The sequence below is a fragment of the Eumetopias jubatus genome, unplaced genomic scaffold, assembly GCF_037043125.1.
Source record: "Eumetopias jubatus isolate StellerSeaLion01/CBP00866 unplaced genomic scaffold, mEumJub1_p1.0 scaffold_2, whole genome shotgun sequence".
In the NCBI taxonomy this organism is placed as follows: domain Eukaryota; kingdom Metazoa; phylum Chordata; class Mammalia; order Carnivora; family Otariidae; genus Eumetopias; species Eumetopias jubatus.
The window spans coordinates 25,888,738-25,906,784 of NW_028274808.1; positions in this window are offsets into that span (position 1 = coordinate 25,888,738).

The following is an 18,047-nucleotide window of genomic DNA, read 5'->3' on the forward strand; positions in this document are numbered from 1 at the left end:
CCAGCTTATTTCAATCGATATTACAGTTGTTCATTTTCCTTGCTGTATAGCATTCCATTTTATGAACCTACCACAATTTATTTCTTCTAGTGTTAATAGACATGTGAGTTACATTTCCCCCCTTATCAGTAATGCATTTGTGTATATGTCTTAATGAGGATGCAAACACAGGTCAAAAAAGGTCAAAAAAAGGCTCTAAGCGTGCTGCCATCAATTTCAACTATTGGGAAAACCCAGGAACTGGCTGGGGCTGGGTTTCGTGTTCATCTTGTGTTCAATTAACGGAAGCTAGATTTGCAATGTAACCCAAAATTTGTAAGGAAACAGATGTCTCTCAGTTACACTGAGGCGGCGGCTAAGTCTAAGATATGTCTTGACTTTTTACCACATGTGGGCACTCAAAGATTTGGAATGACATGAATATGTATACACAATGCACATTTTGATTGTTAAGTCAATGTCCATAATCTTATATATGAGTTTAAATTTAGATATGGGAATATTCAGACAGATATCAGAATGTTATCTTTTCCTAATTGAGGAGAAAATAGAATTTATCAAGATAAAATTTTCTGATCTGCTCACAAAAATGTGTCAAGAAAACACATACATTCCATTTCTCCTTGGGTTAATCTGGTGATTTGTCAAATGTTTCTAACTTTTTAAAAATTTCTGTCTAGATGGTTTCCCTGTAGAGACACACAAGTGCCACCTAGCGTTCAGGAAGATCAACTGCAGGCTGAAATGTCAAGGTTTTAGAGCTCTTCCTAGCCTGTTTCCTGCAGTCCTTGGGGCTGGAAAATAAGAGGAAATAAGGGGACTTGCTTGTAAGTGTCAAGGCTGAGACTTCCTTCCCTCCCGCTCCCCCAGAAGGGCTTGTAAATGCAGTGAATACTGCCCAAACCCTGAAAAGTGAGGGTTAGGCAGATCACTCATCACCTGCTGATTTAGATGATTATTCAGTTATTTAAGTATAATGCACATTTTAAAAAGAAAATTAAATAATATGGACATTTAAAAAGAAACAAAACTTTCCCATCTTTCCAATTATCCAACCCTGTAAGTACTCTATTCACTGTTTCGACATGTTTTTAGACAGAAGAGGTTTACCAGAGGTTTCTTCATACTAAATTGGTAGAAAATTGAAGGAAAAAAAAAAAAAAAACAATGCAGTGGGAAGCACCATCTGCCACATTTCCTCAGTTGTAGCAATAAATATTAATAAATCTAAAAATTCCCCCCTCCATGAGCTTTCAAAGATCTAAAATTTGTAACAATTGATACTAATAGATGAATAAATACAAAATCTCAAGCTTCATGCCGTCTATTAAAATGATACCATTTGGGATTATTTGTTCCAGTTCTGTGAAAAAAGTTGATGGTATTTTGATAGGGAGTGCATTGAATGTGTAGATTGTTCTGGGTAGTATAGACATTTTCACAATATTTGTTCTTCCAATCCATGAGCATGGAACTTTTTCCATTTCTTTATGTCTTCCTCAATTTCTTTCATGAGTATTCTATCATTTTCTGAGTACAGATCCTTTGCCTCTTCAGTTAGATTTATTCCTAGGTATCTTATGGTTTTGGGTGCAATTGTAAATGGGATCGACCCCTTAATCTCTCTTTCTTTTCATTGTTGGTATACCAGAAAAGACTCCAAATAGCCAAAGGAATGTTGAAAAAGAAAACCAAAGCTGGGGGCATCACAATTATGGACTTCAAGCTATATTACAAAGCTGTCATCATCAAGACATTATGGTACTGGCACAAAAACAGACAGATCAATGGAACAGAATAGAAGACCCAGAAATTGACCCACAACTCTATGGTCAACTAGTCTTTGACAATTCAGGAAAGAATACCAATGGAAAAAAGTCTCTCCAACAAATGGTTTTTGGGAAATTGGACAGCTACATGCAGAAGAATGAAACTGGACCATTCTCTTACACCATACACAAAGATAAACTCAAAATGGATAAAAGACCTAAATGTGATACAGGAATCCATCAAAATCCTAGAGAACACAGGCAGCAACCTCTCTGACCTTGGCTGCAACAGCTTCTTGCTAGATACGTCTCCAAAGGCAAAGGAAACAAAAACAAAAATGAACTTTTGGGACTTCATCAAAATAAAAAGCTTTTGCACACCAAAGGAAACGGTCAACAAAACCAAAGACAGCCGACAGAATGGGAGAAGATATTAGCAAATGACATTACAGATAAAGATAAAGGACTGGTATCCAAGATCTATAAAGAACTTATCAAACTCAACACCCAAAGAATAATCCAATCAAGAAATGGGCATGAAAAAGTGCTCAATATCATTTGGCATCAGGGAAGTACAAATCAAAACCACAATGAGATACCACCTCACACCAGTCAAAATGGCTAAAATTAACAAGACAGGAAACAACAAATGTTAGCGAGGATGTGGAGGAAGGGGAGCCCTCTTACACTCTTGGTGGGAAGGCGAGCTGGTGTAGCCACTCTGGAAAACAGTATGGAGGTTCCTCAAAAAGTTGAAAATAGAGCTACCCTATGCCCAGCAATTTCACTACTGGGTATTTACCCCAAAGATACAAATGTAGTGTTAAGAAGGGGCACCTGCACCCCCATGTTTATGGCAACAATGTCTACAATATTTGAACTATGGAAAGAGCCCAGATGTCTACTGACAGATGGATAAAGAAGATACATATATATGTGTGTGTACACACACACACACACACACACACACACACACACACACAATGGAATATTACACAGCCATCAGAAAAATCTTGGCTGGGGGCAAAATGGCAAAAGAGTAGGGAGCCTCGTTTCATTTGGTCCCTCAAATTTAGCTGGATATCTATCAAACCATTCTGAACACACATGAGTTCAACCTGAGATGTAAGAAGATTTATCTGGATCTCCACAAGCAGAAAAAACGACTACTTTTTGCAAGGTAGGAGGTGCGGAACCTTGAATCTTTGGGGAAAATACTGGAAGATAAACAGAGGTGGGGAGGAAGCCTCCATGAGCCGGCCACCAGAAAGTGATATAACACTGGAGCAAAAAATCGGGACCCTTGGAAATCTGCTCTAGTGAGAGGCACTCCCTTTTGAAAAGGGCACAGGGGATGAACAGGGAAGAATTCTAGGTGGATTATTGTGGTCTCAGGATTCCAGGAGTCTCAGAAAGAATAGGGGAGCCTGAATTGATGGAGTGCCCAAGCAGTGGAGCAGGGAGACTGGTTATGGTCAGCAAGCCCAGAAGGGACTCTCAACTTTGGTCACCATAAACCACGAGCCAAGCCGGTGGAGACTGCCCTCTGCCTGACCACCCTGAAAAGGACTAGAAGGTGTGGGCTGTTTAACATCCTAGGGGAGTTATAAAATGGCTTGCACCCACAACAGGGCAACAGCTCTCAGGGTGGTCTGGCCCACAAAAGGACACTGGGGCAGCACCCAGCATGACCAGGGAGCTCTGGAAGAGGGTGCATGTGTGAGCCCTGGCTGCTAGCGATTGCAAGGTCACAAAGTGCAGAGACGCTTGCGGGTCCCAATAACTCCCCTGGGAGAGGTACAGCTGTCAGGAGCCGCGGGATTTGGCGGTTTGGCACACAAAGAACCCACGCCCATGACTGGGCGACAGCTCTCAGGGCGGTATGACCCCTGAAGGGACACTGGGCCAGCACCCAGCGTGACCTGGGAACTGTGGAAGAGGGTGCCCCCACGAGCCCACAGCTGCTAGTAATTGCAAAGTCACAAAGCACAGAGACACTCACAGGTCCCCATGACTCCCCCAGGAGAGGTGCAGCTGGCACAAATTGCATGAGTCTGTAGAGTTTGGTAGGCACAGAGGTGGAGACAGTTTGACCTAGAGGATTTGTTGAAGGGTGGGGGGAACTGCAATCTTGTGGCTCTGGGCTGGAGATTCCTGCTGGGTCATATATGCTCTGACCCTCTAAAGAGAAGTGAAAAGACACCAGGGAACAAAAGCCACATGGCCAACCAGCTCACATTAAGCCCATCCCCCTGACAAGGGGTGGTGCAACTCCATCCAGGCAAAGACCCCTGAGCAGCTGAGCAGCAGGCCCCTCCCCTAGAAAACAGACTGGAAGAACAGGTGAATGATAAGCTTATTTCTCACAGGACGGTAAAACTCCAGCGCCAGGGGAAAATACAGGGAGCTCCAGGTGTTCCTTCACAACTCTCTTATATTTCAGGCTAAAATTTTACATTTCTTTATTATTTTCTTTTTTTCACCCTGTTCCCATTTCAAATAGATTCTTATTTCCTAACCAATGTTTTTAAGTCACTTTGTAAGTTTTATTTTTTTTACATCTATGTTTTAAAGATTTATGCCCCATACTGCCCATTTTTCACTCTATTCGATTTTATCTTGGTATATATATTTCTGATTTCTTTGCAATTTTGAGGTGTAGTGTCTTCTAACACACAGACTAAAAATCATTCAGGGACAGGCAGATCACCCTGCTTTGTTCACCCTGAGAGATTATAATCTCTCTCCCTGCCCCCCCCCCTTTTTTTTCTTTTTTTATTGTTTTGGATCATCTTGGCTTTGGTTGTGTATCTGTGATAGCTTTTGACCACTTTGGATTTTTTCTAAGGTGCATTTTGCTTGGGTCGTGGTTGATATTTTAGACTCTGTTCATTAGCTCAACCATCCCTTGACAGAATGACTAGGAGGAGGAACTCCCAACAAAGACTCAGAGACAATGTCCTCTGCCAGAGATCTAATGGATATGGATATAAGCAAGATGTCAGAGATAGACTTCAGGATAGCAATCATGAAGTCATTAGTGACAATACAGAATCTCTACAGGCAGAAATGAGATCTAATCAGGCTGAACTTAAAAATGCTATGAATAAGATGCAGTCTAAACTGGATACTCTAACAGCCAGAGTGAATGAATCAGTGATCCAGAAGATAAGCTGATAGAAAGGAAGGAAGCTGAGGAAGATAGGGATAGGCAGCTAGTAGCCCACTGAAATAGATGTAGAGAGATCAGTGATGCCATGAAACATTCCAATGTCAGAATTAGTGGGATCCCCGAGGGGGTGGGGAGAGAGAGAGAGGACTAGAAGCTATATTTGAGCAAATCATAGCTGAGAACTTCCCTAATCTGGGGAAGGAGACAAGCATTCATGTCCAAGAAGCAGAAAGGACCCCTCCCAAAATCAATAAAAATAGACTAAGAGCCCAACATATAATAGTGAAGCTTGCAAATCTTAGAGCCAAGAAAGCTATCCTGAGAGCAGCTAGAGGGAAGAGATTTCCTATGTATGGAGGGAAGAACATCAGAATAACATAAGACCTATCCACAGAGACCAGGCAAGCCAGAAAGGGCCGGCAAGACATATTCAGGGTACTAAATGAGAACAACATAAAGCCAAGAATACTTTATCCAGCAAGGCTGTCATTCAGAATGGATGGAGAGATAAAGAGCTTCCAGGACCAGCAGAAACTGAAAGAATATGTGACCATCAAGCCAGCCCTCCAAGAAATATTAAGGGCGATTCTACAAAGGAAGAAAGACCCCAAGAGAAATATAGACCAGAAATTAACAATCTATAGACACAGGGACTTTACATGCAATACAATGGCGCTAAATTCATATCTTTCAATAGTTACTCTCAATGTGAACAGGCTGAATGCTCCCATCAAAAAACACAGGGTTTCAGATTGGATAAAAAAGCAGGACCCATCCATATGCTTTCTACAAGAGACACCTCCAGATTGAAAGTGAGGGGATGGAGAACAATTTACCATGCCAATGGACCTCAAAAGAAAGCTGGGGTAGCAATTCTCATATCAGACAAATTAGATTTTATTTTATTTTTTTTAAGATTTTATTTATTTATTTGAGAGACAGAGAATGAGAGAGATAGAGAGCACGAGAGGGAAGAGGGTCAGAGGGAGAAGCAGACTCCCTGCTGAGCAGGGAGCCCGATGTGGGACTCGATCTGGGGACTCCAGGATCACGACCTGAGCCGAAGGCAGTCGCTTTAACCAACTGAGCCACCCAGGCACCCCAGACAAATTAGATTTTAAACCAAAGACTGTAGTAAGAGATGTAGAGGGACACTATATATATCATACTTAAAGGGTCTATCCAACAAGAAAATCTAACAGTTGTAAATATCTATGCACCTAACATGGGAATAGTCAACTACATAAACCAACTAATAACCAAAATAAAGAATCATATTGATAATAATACATTAATAGTAGGAGACTTCAACACTCCTCTCACAGCAATATACAGATCATCTAAGCAGAAGATCAACAAAGAAACAAGAGCTTTGAAGGACACATTGGACCAGATGGACTTTGTAGATATATACAGAACATTCCATCCTAAAACAACAGAACTCATTCTTCTTAAGTGCAAATGGAACTTTCTTCAGAATAGATCACATACTGGGTCACAAATCAGGTCTCAACTGATACCAAAAGATTGAGATCATTCCTGCATATTTTCAGACCACAATGCTTTGAAACTGGAACTCAACCACAAGGAAAAATTTGGAAGGAACACAAACACTTGGAAGTTAAAAAGCATCCTGCTAAAGAATGAATGGGTCAACCAGGAAATTGAAGAGGAACTTAAACAATTCATGCAAACCAGCAAAAAGGAAAACACATTGGTTCAAAACCTATGGGATACTGCAAAGGCGGTCCTTAGAGGGAAGTACATAGTCATCCAAGCCTCTCTCAAAAAATTAGAAAAATCCCAAATGTACAAGCTAACCTTACACCTAAAGGACCTGGAAAAAGAACAGCAAATAAAGACTAAACCAAGCAGGAGAAGAGAAATAATAAAGATTAGAGCAGAAATCAATGAACTAGAAACTAGAAGAACAGTAGAACAGATCAATGAAACTAGAAGCTGATTCTTTGAAAGAATAAGATCGACAAACCTCTGGCCAGACTTATCCAAAAGAAAAGAGAAAGGATCCAAATTAATAAAATCATGAATGAAAGGGGAGAAAACATGACCAGTACCAAGGGAATAAACACTATTATTAGAACTTATTACCGGCAGCTATATGCCAACAAACTAGGCAATCTGGAAGAAATGGGTGCATTCCTGGATACTTACAAACTACCAAGACTGAAACAGGAAGAGATAGACAATCTGAACAGACCAATAACCAGCAAGGAAATTGAAACAGTAATCAAAAACTTCCCCAAAAACAAGAGTCCAGGGCCAGATGGCTTCCCAGGGGATTCTATCAAAGATTTAAAAAAGAAACCATACCTATTCTACTGAAGCTGTTCCAAAAAATAGAAATGGCCGGAAAACTTCCAAATTTGTTCTATGAGGCCAGCATTACCCTGATCCCAAAACCAGACAAAGACCCCATCACAAAGGATAATTACAAATCAAAACCACAATGAGATACCACCTTATACCAGTTAGAATGGCACAAATTAACAATACAGGAAACAACAAATGTTGGAGAGGATGTGGAGAAAGGAGAACCCTCTTACACTCTTGGTGGGTGTGCAAGCTGGTACAGCCACTCTGGAAAACGGTATGGAGGTTCCTCAAGACGTTAAAAATAGAGCTACCCTATGCCCCAGCAATTGCACAACTAGGCGTTTACCCAAAGATACAGATGTAGTGAAAAGGAGGGTCACATGCACCCCAATGTTCATAGCAGCAATGTCCACAATAGCCAAACTGTGGAAGATACTGAGATGTCCTTCAACAGATGAATGGATAAAGAAGATGTGGTATATATATATACACACACACACACACACACACACACACACACACACACACACACACACAATGGAATATTACTCAGTCATCAGAAAGGATAAACATCCACCATTTGCATGACATGGATGGAACTGGAGGGGATTATGCTAAGTGAAATAAGTCAAGCAGAAATAGACAATTATCATATCGTTTCACTCATATGTGGAACATAAGGAAGAGTGTGGAAGACCACAGGGGCAGGGAAAACTGAATGGGAAAAAAATCAGAAAGGGAGACAAACCATGAGAGACTCTGGTCTCTGGGAAACAAACTGAAGGTTGCAGAAGGGAGGGGGTGGGAGATGGGGTAACTGGGTGATGGGTATTAAGGAGGGCACATGGGGTGATGAGCACTGGGTGTTATATGCAACTGATGATTCATTGAACACTACATCAAAAACTAATGATGTACTATCTGTTGGTTAATTGAACATAATAAAAAAAAGAAATCTTGCCATTTACAACGACATGGATGGAACTAGAGGGTATTATGCTAAGCGAAATAAGTTAATCAGAGAAAGACAATTATCGTATGATCTCACTGATATGTGGAATTTAAGAAACAAGGCAGAGATTCATAGAGGGAGAGAGGAAAAAAATGAAACAAGATGAAACCAGAGAGGGAAACAAACCATAAGAGACTTTTAATCTTAGGAAACAAACTGAGGGTTGCTGGAGAGGAGTGGGGTAGGGGTGATGGACACTGGGGAGGGTATGTGTTATAATGAACCCTGGGTATTATATAAGACTGATGAATCACAGACCTGTACCCCTGAAACAAATACATTATATGTTAATTTTTAAAATGATACCATTTAAGGACAAGATGTGGCACATTTTCATCTTCAACCCAATCTTACTAGTTTGTACTCCATTTGGTTGATATTTTCTTGCTGTTGATGGTAAAGTATGAAATACTGTAGTGAGTTGTCAAGTTGAACTTTTTAAAGATTTGAGAAAGAGAGAGAGAGAGCGCACAAGCAAGGGGAGTGGCAGGCAGAGGGAGAGGGAGAAGCAGGCTGAGCAGGGAGCTCCCACCAAGCAGGGAGCCCAATGTGGGGCTTGATCACAGGACCCTGTGATCAAGGCAGATGCTTAACCAACTGAGATACCTGGGCACCTCTCAAACTGAACTTTTTAATAGTATTCTAGTTCTAAAGACATCTGCATCTCTGTGAGCTAGCTGAACTGGCAGGTTCTCTCCTTTGATTGATACTACATTGATTCCATTGACAAGACCCTGCTTTTAGGCTCAGAAAATCAACCAGAGGATTCTCCAATGATCTGTGACCATGTTTTTTTTTTTTTTTTTAAGATTTTATTTGAGAGAGAAAGAGCGAGCAAGAAAGAGAACATGAGCAGGCGGAGGGGCAGAGGGAGAAGCAGCAGCAGACTGCCCACTAAGCAGGGAGACTTACCCTGGGATCATGACCTGAGCTGAAGTCAGATGCTGAATTGACTGAGCCACCCTGGTGCCCCACCATGTTATTGTTCTTTATGCCTCTTAATGACTGTGCTTGACACTGTCATTGCTGTGGTCCACTCTGACTTCTGCCACATCTTAAATTCAAGCCAGTCCTTGATCCCACAATCTGAGAAATCACTGAGGGCTAGGAGAGCTTTGGCTATAGAACCACCTTTAAATGTTCTTTCAGGGCAGTTGTGATTTTTGTATTCATTCACACAAAGGACATCTAGAATGTCCCACTAAGTGCTTAGCAACAAAAGTAACACTGAATCCCTGCCCTCAGGGAGAGCTCATTATAGTGGAAACAATGAATGGAGAAATACCTGGGGCATTATGTAAATTCTAAAGATAGTCACTTCATTGGTAAGAGTGTTGGGTTGGGTGGCTATGGTGTTGCACAAGGTTCCAGGAATTAGGGACTCCAGGCTGTCTTAAAGATGAAATTTGTTTAACTGGGTAAAGATGAATGAACTCTAGACGGAGCAGCCATGAGCAAAAACCTAGAATTCTCTAGGAACTACAGTAATTACTAAGGAAGACAGGTACACTTGGGCACAAAAGCCCACTGTTAGCCCTGGATGGTTCTGCCAACTTCCTAGATAGAAATAACTCAGATACTATCTGAAATTTCATAAACTTCCCTGCATCAATAAGCACATATAATGTTTGATTACCCCATAAATGCAAAGAAATGCATACATTTATCTCTGCTTGAAACTTATTAGGGGATATTAGTTTATGTATTGATAAAATCAATGCTAGGGGTTTAAGATGACGAGAACAAGAAACTCGTAATTAATTTATCTTCTTTGTAGAATGCCTGGTGTTAATGCCTTTGATTTTAGGGAAAACCTAAGTGGCAAGTCATGAAGATTTCATCTCTAGTAGCCTAAGAGAACAACTTGTTTACCAAATTCAGATAGGATGATTTCGTTAAAGGAGCATGCGTTTGGTGGCAAGAGGAATTTTCAGAGTGGTGCTATTTAATCTTGATGACTCATCAAAAGGTATTTTAAGTAAAGAACTCTTTATAATGAAAGCCAATTCAGGAAAAAGGCCAAAGACTCTGACACAGTAAGACCAGGATTATAGTTTACAAGGAATCTGGTCAATGTCAGGCTAATAGAAAATATAGGCATTCACTGAGTAGACTGGACTGTGTAACATTTGGAAGAAAAATATAAAGCAGACAAGATATAAGATTTACTAAATGTGAAGGATCCACAGTCTTGGAAAAGCCCATCTGAACTCCCGGTAAAGAACATGGATTTCCTTCTTTTGTGATAACAGGTAAATTAACAGTTCAATATATAGCCACTTTATTTTTAGTTATTTCTGTTGTGCTGTGACCTTCTCCATTAGACAGTAGCCCTAATGGAAGAAATGGCTCAGCAAAATTTGAAAAAGAAAAAAAGTAAAACTCTGGGCTTTCTAGGGAGGAAGCACAGTGCATTGCAGGGAATATACCCCAGTCATACACACAGGTCCCTGAGATGGTGCCCTGTGCCCATCCATCCCCTTGCATCTACAGCAATTCTAGAGAAAGGCACAGGAGGGAGTGTTCAAACTCATGGAAATGGTTTTCAACACCCCACGAAAAAAAAGTATAAAAACACAAATTAGGTTCATTTATTAGTCCTTTAAAAAAGAAGAAGCATATTCTTAAGCCAATATTAAAATATAACATAAAACTATAATGAATAATAAGGAAAACGTGGTATTGGCCTAGAATAGACAAGTAGATCAGTGGACCAGACCACCACATACCATTCATGATATAGTCATTTCACCTCAATGAGAAAAGTTTAAGCTATTCAATAAATTAGTGTTGCTGCCAGTGAATTCATTTAGGAAAACATAGTAAAGTAAGATTGTTACTGTACCCATAGCTAATTCATGAAGATAAAGTGCTAAACATAAAAAAGAAATGAGATTGCAGGAAAATATATAAAAGTATATTTTAACCTTGAAGGTAAGACACAAAACCTAGATAATTTTGACTACATACTTATTATACACTTCTGTATAATCAAGACATCCTAAAGCTAAAAGACAAGATTCGAATAAAATATTGGTAACTTGTAAGATAAAAGCCTCTATGCAGAACACATAAATACCTCCTATAAATCAGTAAGAAAAAAATAATCCAAAAGAAATATTCAAAGGATACGAATGGCCAATTCACAGGATACAGGATAAGAAATACAAATGATAAACTGTTCAACCTCAATAATTTTCAAGAAAATACAAATTAAGATAATAATGAGATCTCATTTTTATAACCTATTAGGCCAGAAAACAATTTAAAAGATCATTAGCATACCATAATGTATGGGGAAAATGGCACCCTTGAACTCTGCTGGTGACAGTGTACATTTGTGTGTTGGGAGGAAGAGGCAACCTTTGAATTTTAAATTAAAAATGTTCATATTCTGCCATCCAGAAATTTTCTTTAAGATTTTTATTTATTTATTTATTTGAGAGAGAGAGAGAATGAGAGATAGAGAGCACGAGAGGGAAGAGGGTCAGAAGGAGAAGCAGACTCCCTGCCGAGCAGGGAGCCCGACGCAGGACTTGATCCCGGGACTCCAGGATCATGACCCGAGCCAAAGGCAGTCGCTTAACCAACTGAGCCACCCAGGCGTCCCAGAAATTTTGTTTTGAGGTATATTTCTTGGAGAAATAGTAGAACATCTCCAAGGACAAGGATTATAGGATGTTTATGGCAGCATTATATGCAATGCCAAGAAATAGAAAACACTTAAATGCTTACCAGAAAAAGGGATAGTTAAATATGCTATTTTGTTCTGGATAATAGAATATCATGAAGCATTTAAATATGAGCTCTGTTCAGAATACACACACTTTTCAAGTGTACATGGAACATTCTCTAGAATACATCACATGATAGGTCACAAAACAAGCCTCAAATTCAAAAGGATCAAAGTTATACTATGCATCTTTTCTGACCACAACACTATGAAACTAGAAATTAACCATAAGAAAAAGTCTGGAAAGACCACAAATACATGGAGGTTAAATAACATGCCACTAAACAATGAAAGGGTCAACCAAGAAATCAAAGAAGAGGGCACCTGGGTGGCTCAGTCGGCTAAGCGTCTGCCTTCAGCTCAGGTCATGATCCCAGGGTCCCCGGGATCGCATCCCATGCCTCCCAGTGTCCCAGGGATCACATCCCGCATCAGGCTCCCTGCTCAACAGAGAGTCTGCGTTTCCCTCTTCCTTTACCCCTCCCCCTGCTCTTGCTCTTCTGGCATTCTCTCTCAAATAAATAAGTAAAATCTTTTTTTTTAAAAAAAAGAAAGAAATCAAAAAGTACATGGAAACAAAAATGAAAACACAGCTCAAAACCTTTGGGATGCAGCAAAAGTGGTTCTTAGAGGGAAGTTTATAACACTACAAGCCTATCTCAAAAAGCAAGAAAAGTCTCAACCTAACATCTAAAGGAGCTAGAAAAAGAACAACAAATGAAAACCTAAACCAGTAGAAGGAAATAATGAAGATTAGAACAGAAATAAATGACAGAAACTAAAAAAATAGAACAGATAATTGAGACCAAGAGCTTTGTTCGAAAAGATTAACAAAATTGATAAACCTCTAGTCAGACTCATAAAAAAAAAAGACTCAAACAAAATCAGAAATGAGAGAAATGACACCACCACAGAAATACACTTGTAAGAGAGAATATGAAAAACTATATGCCAATAAATTAGGCAACCTAGGAGAAATGGATAAATTCCTAGAAACATATAACCTCCCAAAACTGAAACAGGAAGAAATAGAAAACTGAACAGATTGATTACCAGCAAGGACATTGAATCAGTAACAACAACAACAACAACAAAAAAACTCCCCCAAAACAAAAGCCCAGAACCAGATGGCTTCACAGGTAAATTCCACCAAACATTTAATGAAGAGGTAATACCTATTCTTCCTAAATGATTCCAAAAAATAGAAGGAGGGAAACTTCCAAATTCATTCTATGAGGCCAGTATCACCCTCATACCAAAACCAGATAAAAGATACCACAAAAAAAGAACAGGCCAATATTTCTGACGAACATAGATACAAAAATCCTCAACAAAATATTAGCAAACCCAACCCAACAATACATTAAAAACAATCATTTACCACAATCAAGTAGGATTTATTCCTGGGATGCAAGGGTGGTTCAATGTTCACAAATCAATCAACATGATACATCACATCAACAAGAGAAAGGGTAAAAATCTTCTATTTTCAATAGACACACTTGACAAAGTACAACATCCATTCATTATAAAAGCCCTCAACAAAGTAGGTCTAGAGGGAACATATTTTAACATAATAAAGGTCATATATGAAAAACCCACAGTGAAAATCATACTCAATGGGCAAAAACTGATAGTTTTCCCCTTAAAGGATGTCTATTCTCACCACTTTTATTCAACATAGTACTGAAAGTCTTGGCTACAGCAATCAGATAAGAAAAAGGTATAAAGGCATCCAAACTGGTAAGGAGGAATTAAAACTTTCACTATTTATAGGACGTGATACTCTATATAGAAAACCTTAAAGACTCCACCAAAAAAAACCTTATTAGAACGGACCAATGAATTTAGTAAAGTCACAGGATACAAAATCAATGTGCAGAAATCTGTTGCATTTCTATATTCTAATAATAAAGTAGCAGAAAGAGAAATTAAGAAAACAACCCCATTTACAATTGCACCAAAAAGAATAAAATACCTAGGAATAAACTCAACCGAGATGGTGAAAGACTTGTGCTCTGAAAACTATAAAACACTGATGAAAGAAACTGAAAACAAACGGAAAGAGATTCCAGGCTCATGGATTGAGAAAACCAATACTGTTAAAATGTCTATACTACCTAAAGCAATCTACAGATTTAATGCAGATCCCTACCAAAATACCAAAAGCATTTTTCACAGAACTAGAGCACACAATTCTAAAATTTGTATGGAACCACAAAAAAACAAAACAAAAACCCTGAATAGCCAAAACAATCTTGAAGAAGAACAATAAAACTGGAGCTATCACAATCCCATATTTCAAGTTATATTACAAAGTTGTAGTAATCAAACGATATGGTACTGGTGCAAAAATAGACACATAGATTAATGGAACAGAATAGATAGCACAGGAATGAATAAACACATGCTCTTATGGTCAACTGATCTATGACAAAGGGGATAAGAATATGCAATAGGAAAAAGTCTCTTCAACACAAGGTGCTGGGAAAACCAGACAGCTATTTGCAAAAGAATGAAACAGGACCACTCTCTTACATCATACACAAAAATAAACTCCAAATGGATTCAGGACTTAAATGTGAGACCTGCAATCATAAAAATCCTAGAAGAGAGCGCAAGCAGTAATTTCTCTGACATCACCAATAGCAATGTATCTCTAGTTACATCTCCTGAGGCAAAGGAAAGAAAGGCAAATATAAACTGTTGGGACTACATCAAAATAAAAAGTTTTTGCACAGCAAAGGAAACAATCAACGAAACAAAAAGACAACCTCCTGAATGGGAGAAGATATTTGCTAATGACATATCCAATAACGAGTTAGTGTCCAAAATGTATAAAGAATTTATAAAACTCAACACCCCAAAACCAAATAATCTAATTAAAAAGCAGGCAGAAGACATAAACAGGTATTTTTCCAAGGACATACAGATGGCCAACAGACACATGAAAAGATGCTCAACCTCAGTCATCATCAGGGAAATGCAAATCAAAACTACAATGAGATATCACCTTACACCAGTCAGAATGGCTAAAATCAAAACCACAAGAAACAACAAGTGTTGGCGAGGATGTGGAGCAGAAGGATCCCTCGTGCACTGTTGGTGGGAGTGCAAACTGGTGCAGCCACTGTGGGGGGTCCTAAAAAAATTAAAAATACAACTACTATATTATCCAGTAATTCCACTACTGGGTGTTTACCCAAAGACTATGAAAACATGAATTCAAAAATATATATGCACTCTTATGTTTATTGAAGCATTATTTACAATAGCCAAATTATGGAAGCAACCCTTGTCCATTGATAGGTGAATGGATAAAAAAGATGCTGGATATACACAATGGAATATTAGCCATAAAAACAACAACAACGAGATCTTGCCATTTAGAACAACGTGGATGGATCTACAGGGAATAATGCTAAGTGAAATAAGGCAAAGAAAGACAAATACCATATGATTTTACTCAGATGTGGGATTTAAGAAAAAAAAACAGAGGAGAAAAGAGCCTAACAAAAAGCCAGACTCTTTTTTTTTTATTATGTTCAGTTAGCCACTGTATAGTACATAATTCTTAAGTAGAGAAAACAAACTGATGGTTACCAGAGGGGAGGTGGGTGAAATAGGTGAAGGCGATTAAAAATAATGATGAGCACGGAGTATATAATTGTGGAATCACTGTATTATACACCTGAAAATAACATAACAGTGTGTGCTAACTATACTGGAATTTTTTAAAAAATTGGATTCCAAACTTCTCTCTTTAGGCTCAGCCTCGGAATACTTTGGTAAAAAGGGACAAGCCTAACCCTACTATTTAGAAAACGGAGGTGACACAGCCTTTCAGACTTTAAAGAAAAGTCTAGCAAAGCCCCCGGCCCTCAGACATCCTAATTATCAACTTGGTGATGTGAGAGGGAGTGGAATGTTCTCGGAGCGCTCGCTGAGAACGCAGGGACCATCATTATCCCATGGGGTCTTGTAGCGAACAAGTAGGCTCTGTGGCTTGGTGACATCCCCCTTGCCTCAGAGCCATTCCTGCCTCCGCCCTTTTGATTAAGGCCACTGAAGAAACCGTCAAGGGTTTCCTTTTAGCATTCTTGTGCAACAAAAGCCTTTTTGAAGACTTGTCCCACTCAATCCTTTCCAGCCTACTGCCTCATCTCCCAGGACATTCTCCCATTAACTGTTCCTCCTGTAACTTTTTCTTATTGCAATAACCCTAACCCTGCAGCCCTTCCCTACTCCTTCATGGATGAAACCCCTCCTAACTGCTCAACGTTCACAGATCACCTCTTGACTCCCTGTGATAACTTTTAGAAAGCCCTACCAATTCAGACTCTTCATGATTTACTGATCCTTCTTATTTAAAGGATAAAAACGGTAAACATCATGCTGGGCATGTCGCTGCAACTCCCTTTGAAGTCACTGGGGCAGCACCTGTACCCTTGGCCACTTCAGCCCAAGAGGCTGAGTTATATGTCTATACCCTTACTCAACCTTCTTTTTAGCCAAGGGTAGAACCACAAACACTTATACTGATAATCGGTATGCCTTTGGGGTAGGCTCATGATTTTGGAACGTTACCGAAGCAAGGAGGTCTCCTTACCTCCAACGGGGATAAGATTCAAAATGGCTCCTATGGCCAAAATGTATCAGTTGTCATACTTTTGCCGGCAGCTGTAGCTATTTCTAAGGTTCCTGGGCATTTGAGACTCAACTCCCTGGAGGCCAAAGGAAACCACCCTGCTGATATTTCTGCCAAAAATGCTGCTCTCAAGGAGACCGATGGCCAAACCTCTGTCATCCTCCAAACAGAATTCTTCCAAATGATAATTTGGAAAAATTGACCAGAGATGCCCAACAATTGGCCCCAGAAAAGGAGAAACAATATCAGAAATCTAATAACCGTTGCTTCGATAAAAAGAGAGAAGTTTGATTTGGACCAAATGACAATCCAGTCCCACCAGAATTCTAAAATCCCCACCACTTACAATTGTACATGCATTAAATCAATGGTCTCCTGACAAAATGATAGCATTCATGAGCCAATATTGGTCGATAAATATTAAGAAAACTACAAAAGTGTCTACTTTGTCCCACTTGTCCAAAATACAATCCTGGGAAAACTGTCCATACTGCCTTTGGGCATTTTAAATTGCCCAGTGGACCATTTGAGTTTTGGCAAATGGATTTCAAGGAACTTCCCCCGTCTCATGGACAGAAGTATGTTTCAGTCATGGTTTGCATGTTTTCTTCACTGGACCAAGGCTTTCCCTTGTAGACAGGCCAATTCTGTTAGAAAAAAAATTATCCCTACCTGGGGAACCCCTTTTGAACTGCATAGAGATTGGGGAACCCATTTCACTGGCCAGGTGCTTCAACAAGTCTGCACTGTTTGGCCAGTCCTACAACACTTCCATTGTGCATATCATCCTCAATTCTCAGGGTTGGTTGAACACAATAACTGCCCCATTAACACTCAATTGGCAATATTCGCAGAGACTCTCCCAAGACTTTGGCCAAAGGCATTGCCATTAGTCCTTCTATATCTCTGATCCACCCCCTTTGGAACTTATAAACGCTCACCCTTTGAGATAGTCACAGGACGCCCATGGCACTTGGCCCCTGCCTCTTTTGACCCAGAATTGATAAAGGAGATATACTTCAATACTCTAAAGGTCTGGTTGCTTTTATTAAAAATAACCATGCTTTGGTAGAGCAATCTTTTCACAGTGCACTCCCAGGAGACAATGATCTTAAAAGCATCACACCTTGCGACTTGATTTTGTCTATTGGAAAAGACACCTCCAGAAAGACTCTCTTCAACTTCTCGGGAGAGACCCTCATCAGGTACCACTAACCAACCCCTGGCCACCAAACTCCAGAGAATAGCCTCTTGGATCCATGGGATACACCTAAGGAAAGCACCAAACCCTGATGGGACCCACACACCATCTGGTGACCTAAAAGTAAAGGTTTTCTAGAATTGAAACAGACAAGATCTGAAGACAGCTTTCCCAAGAT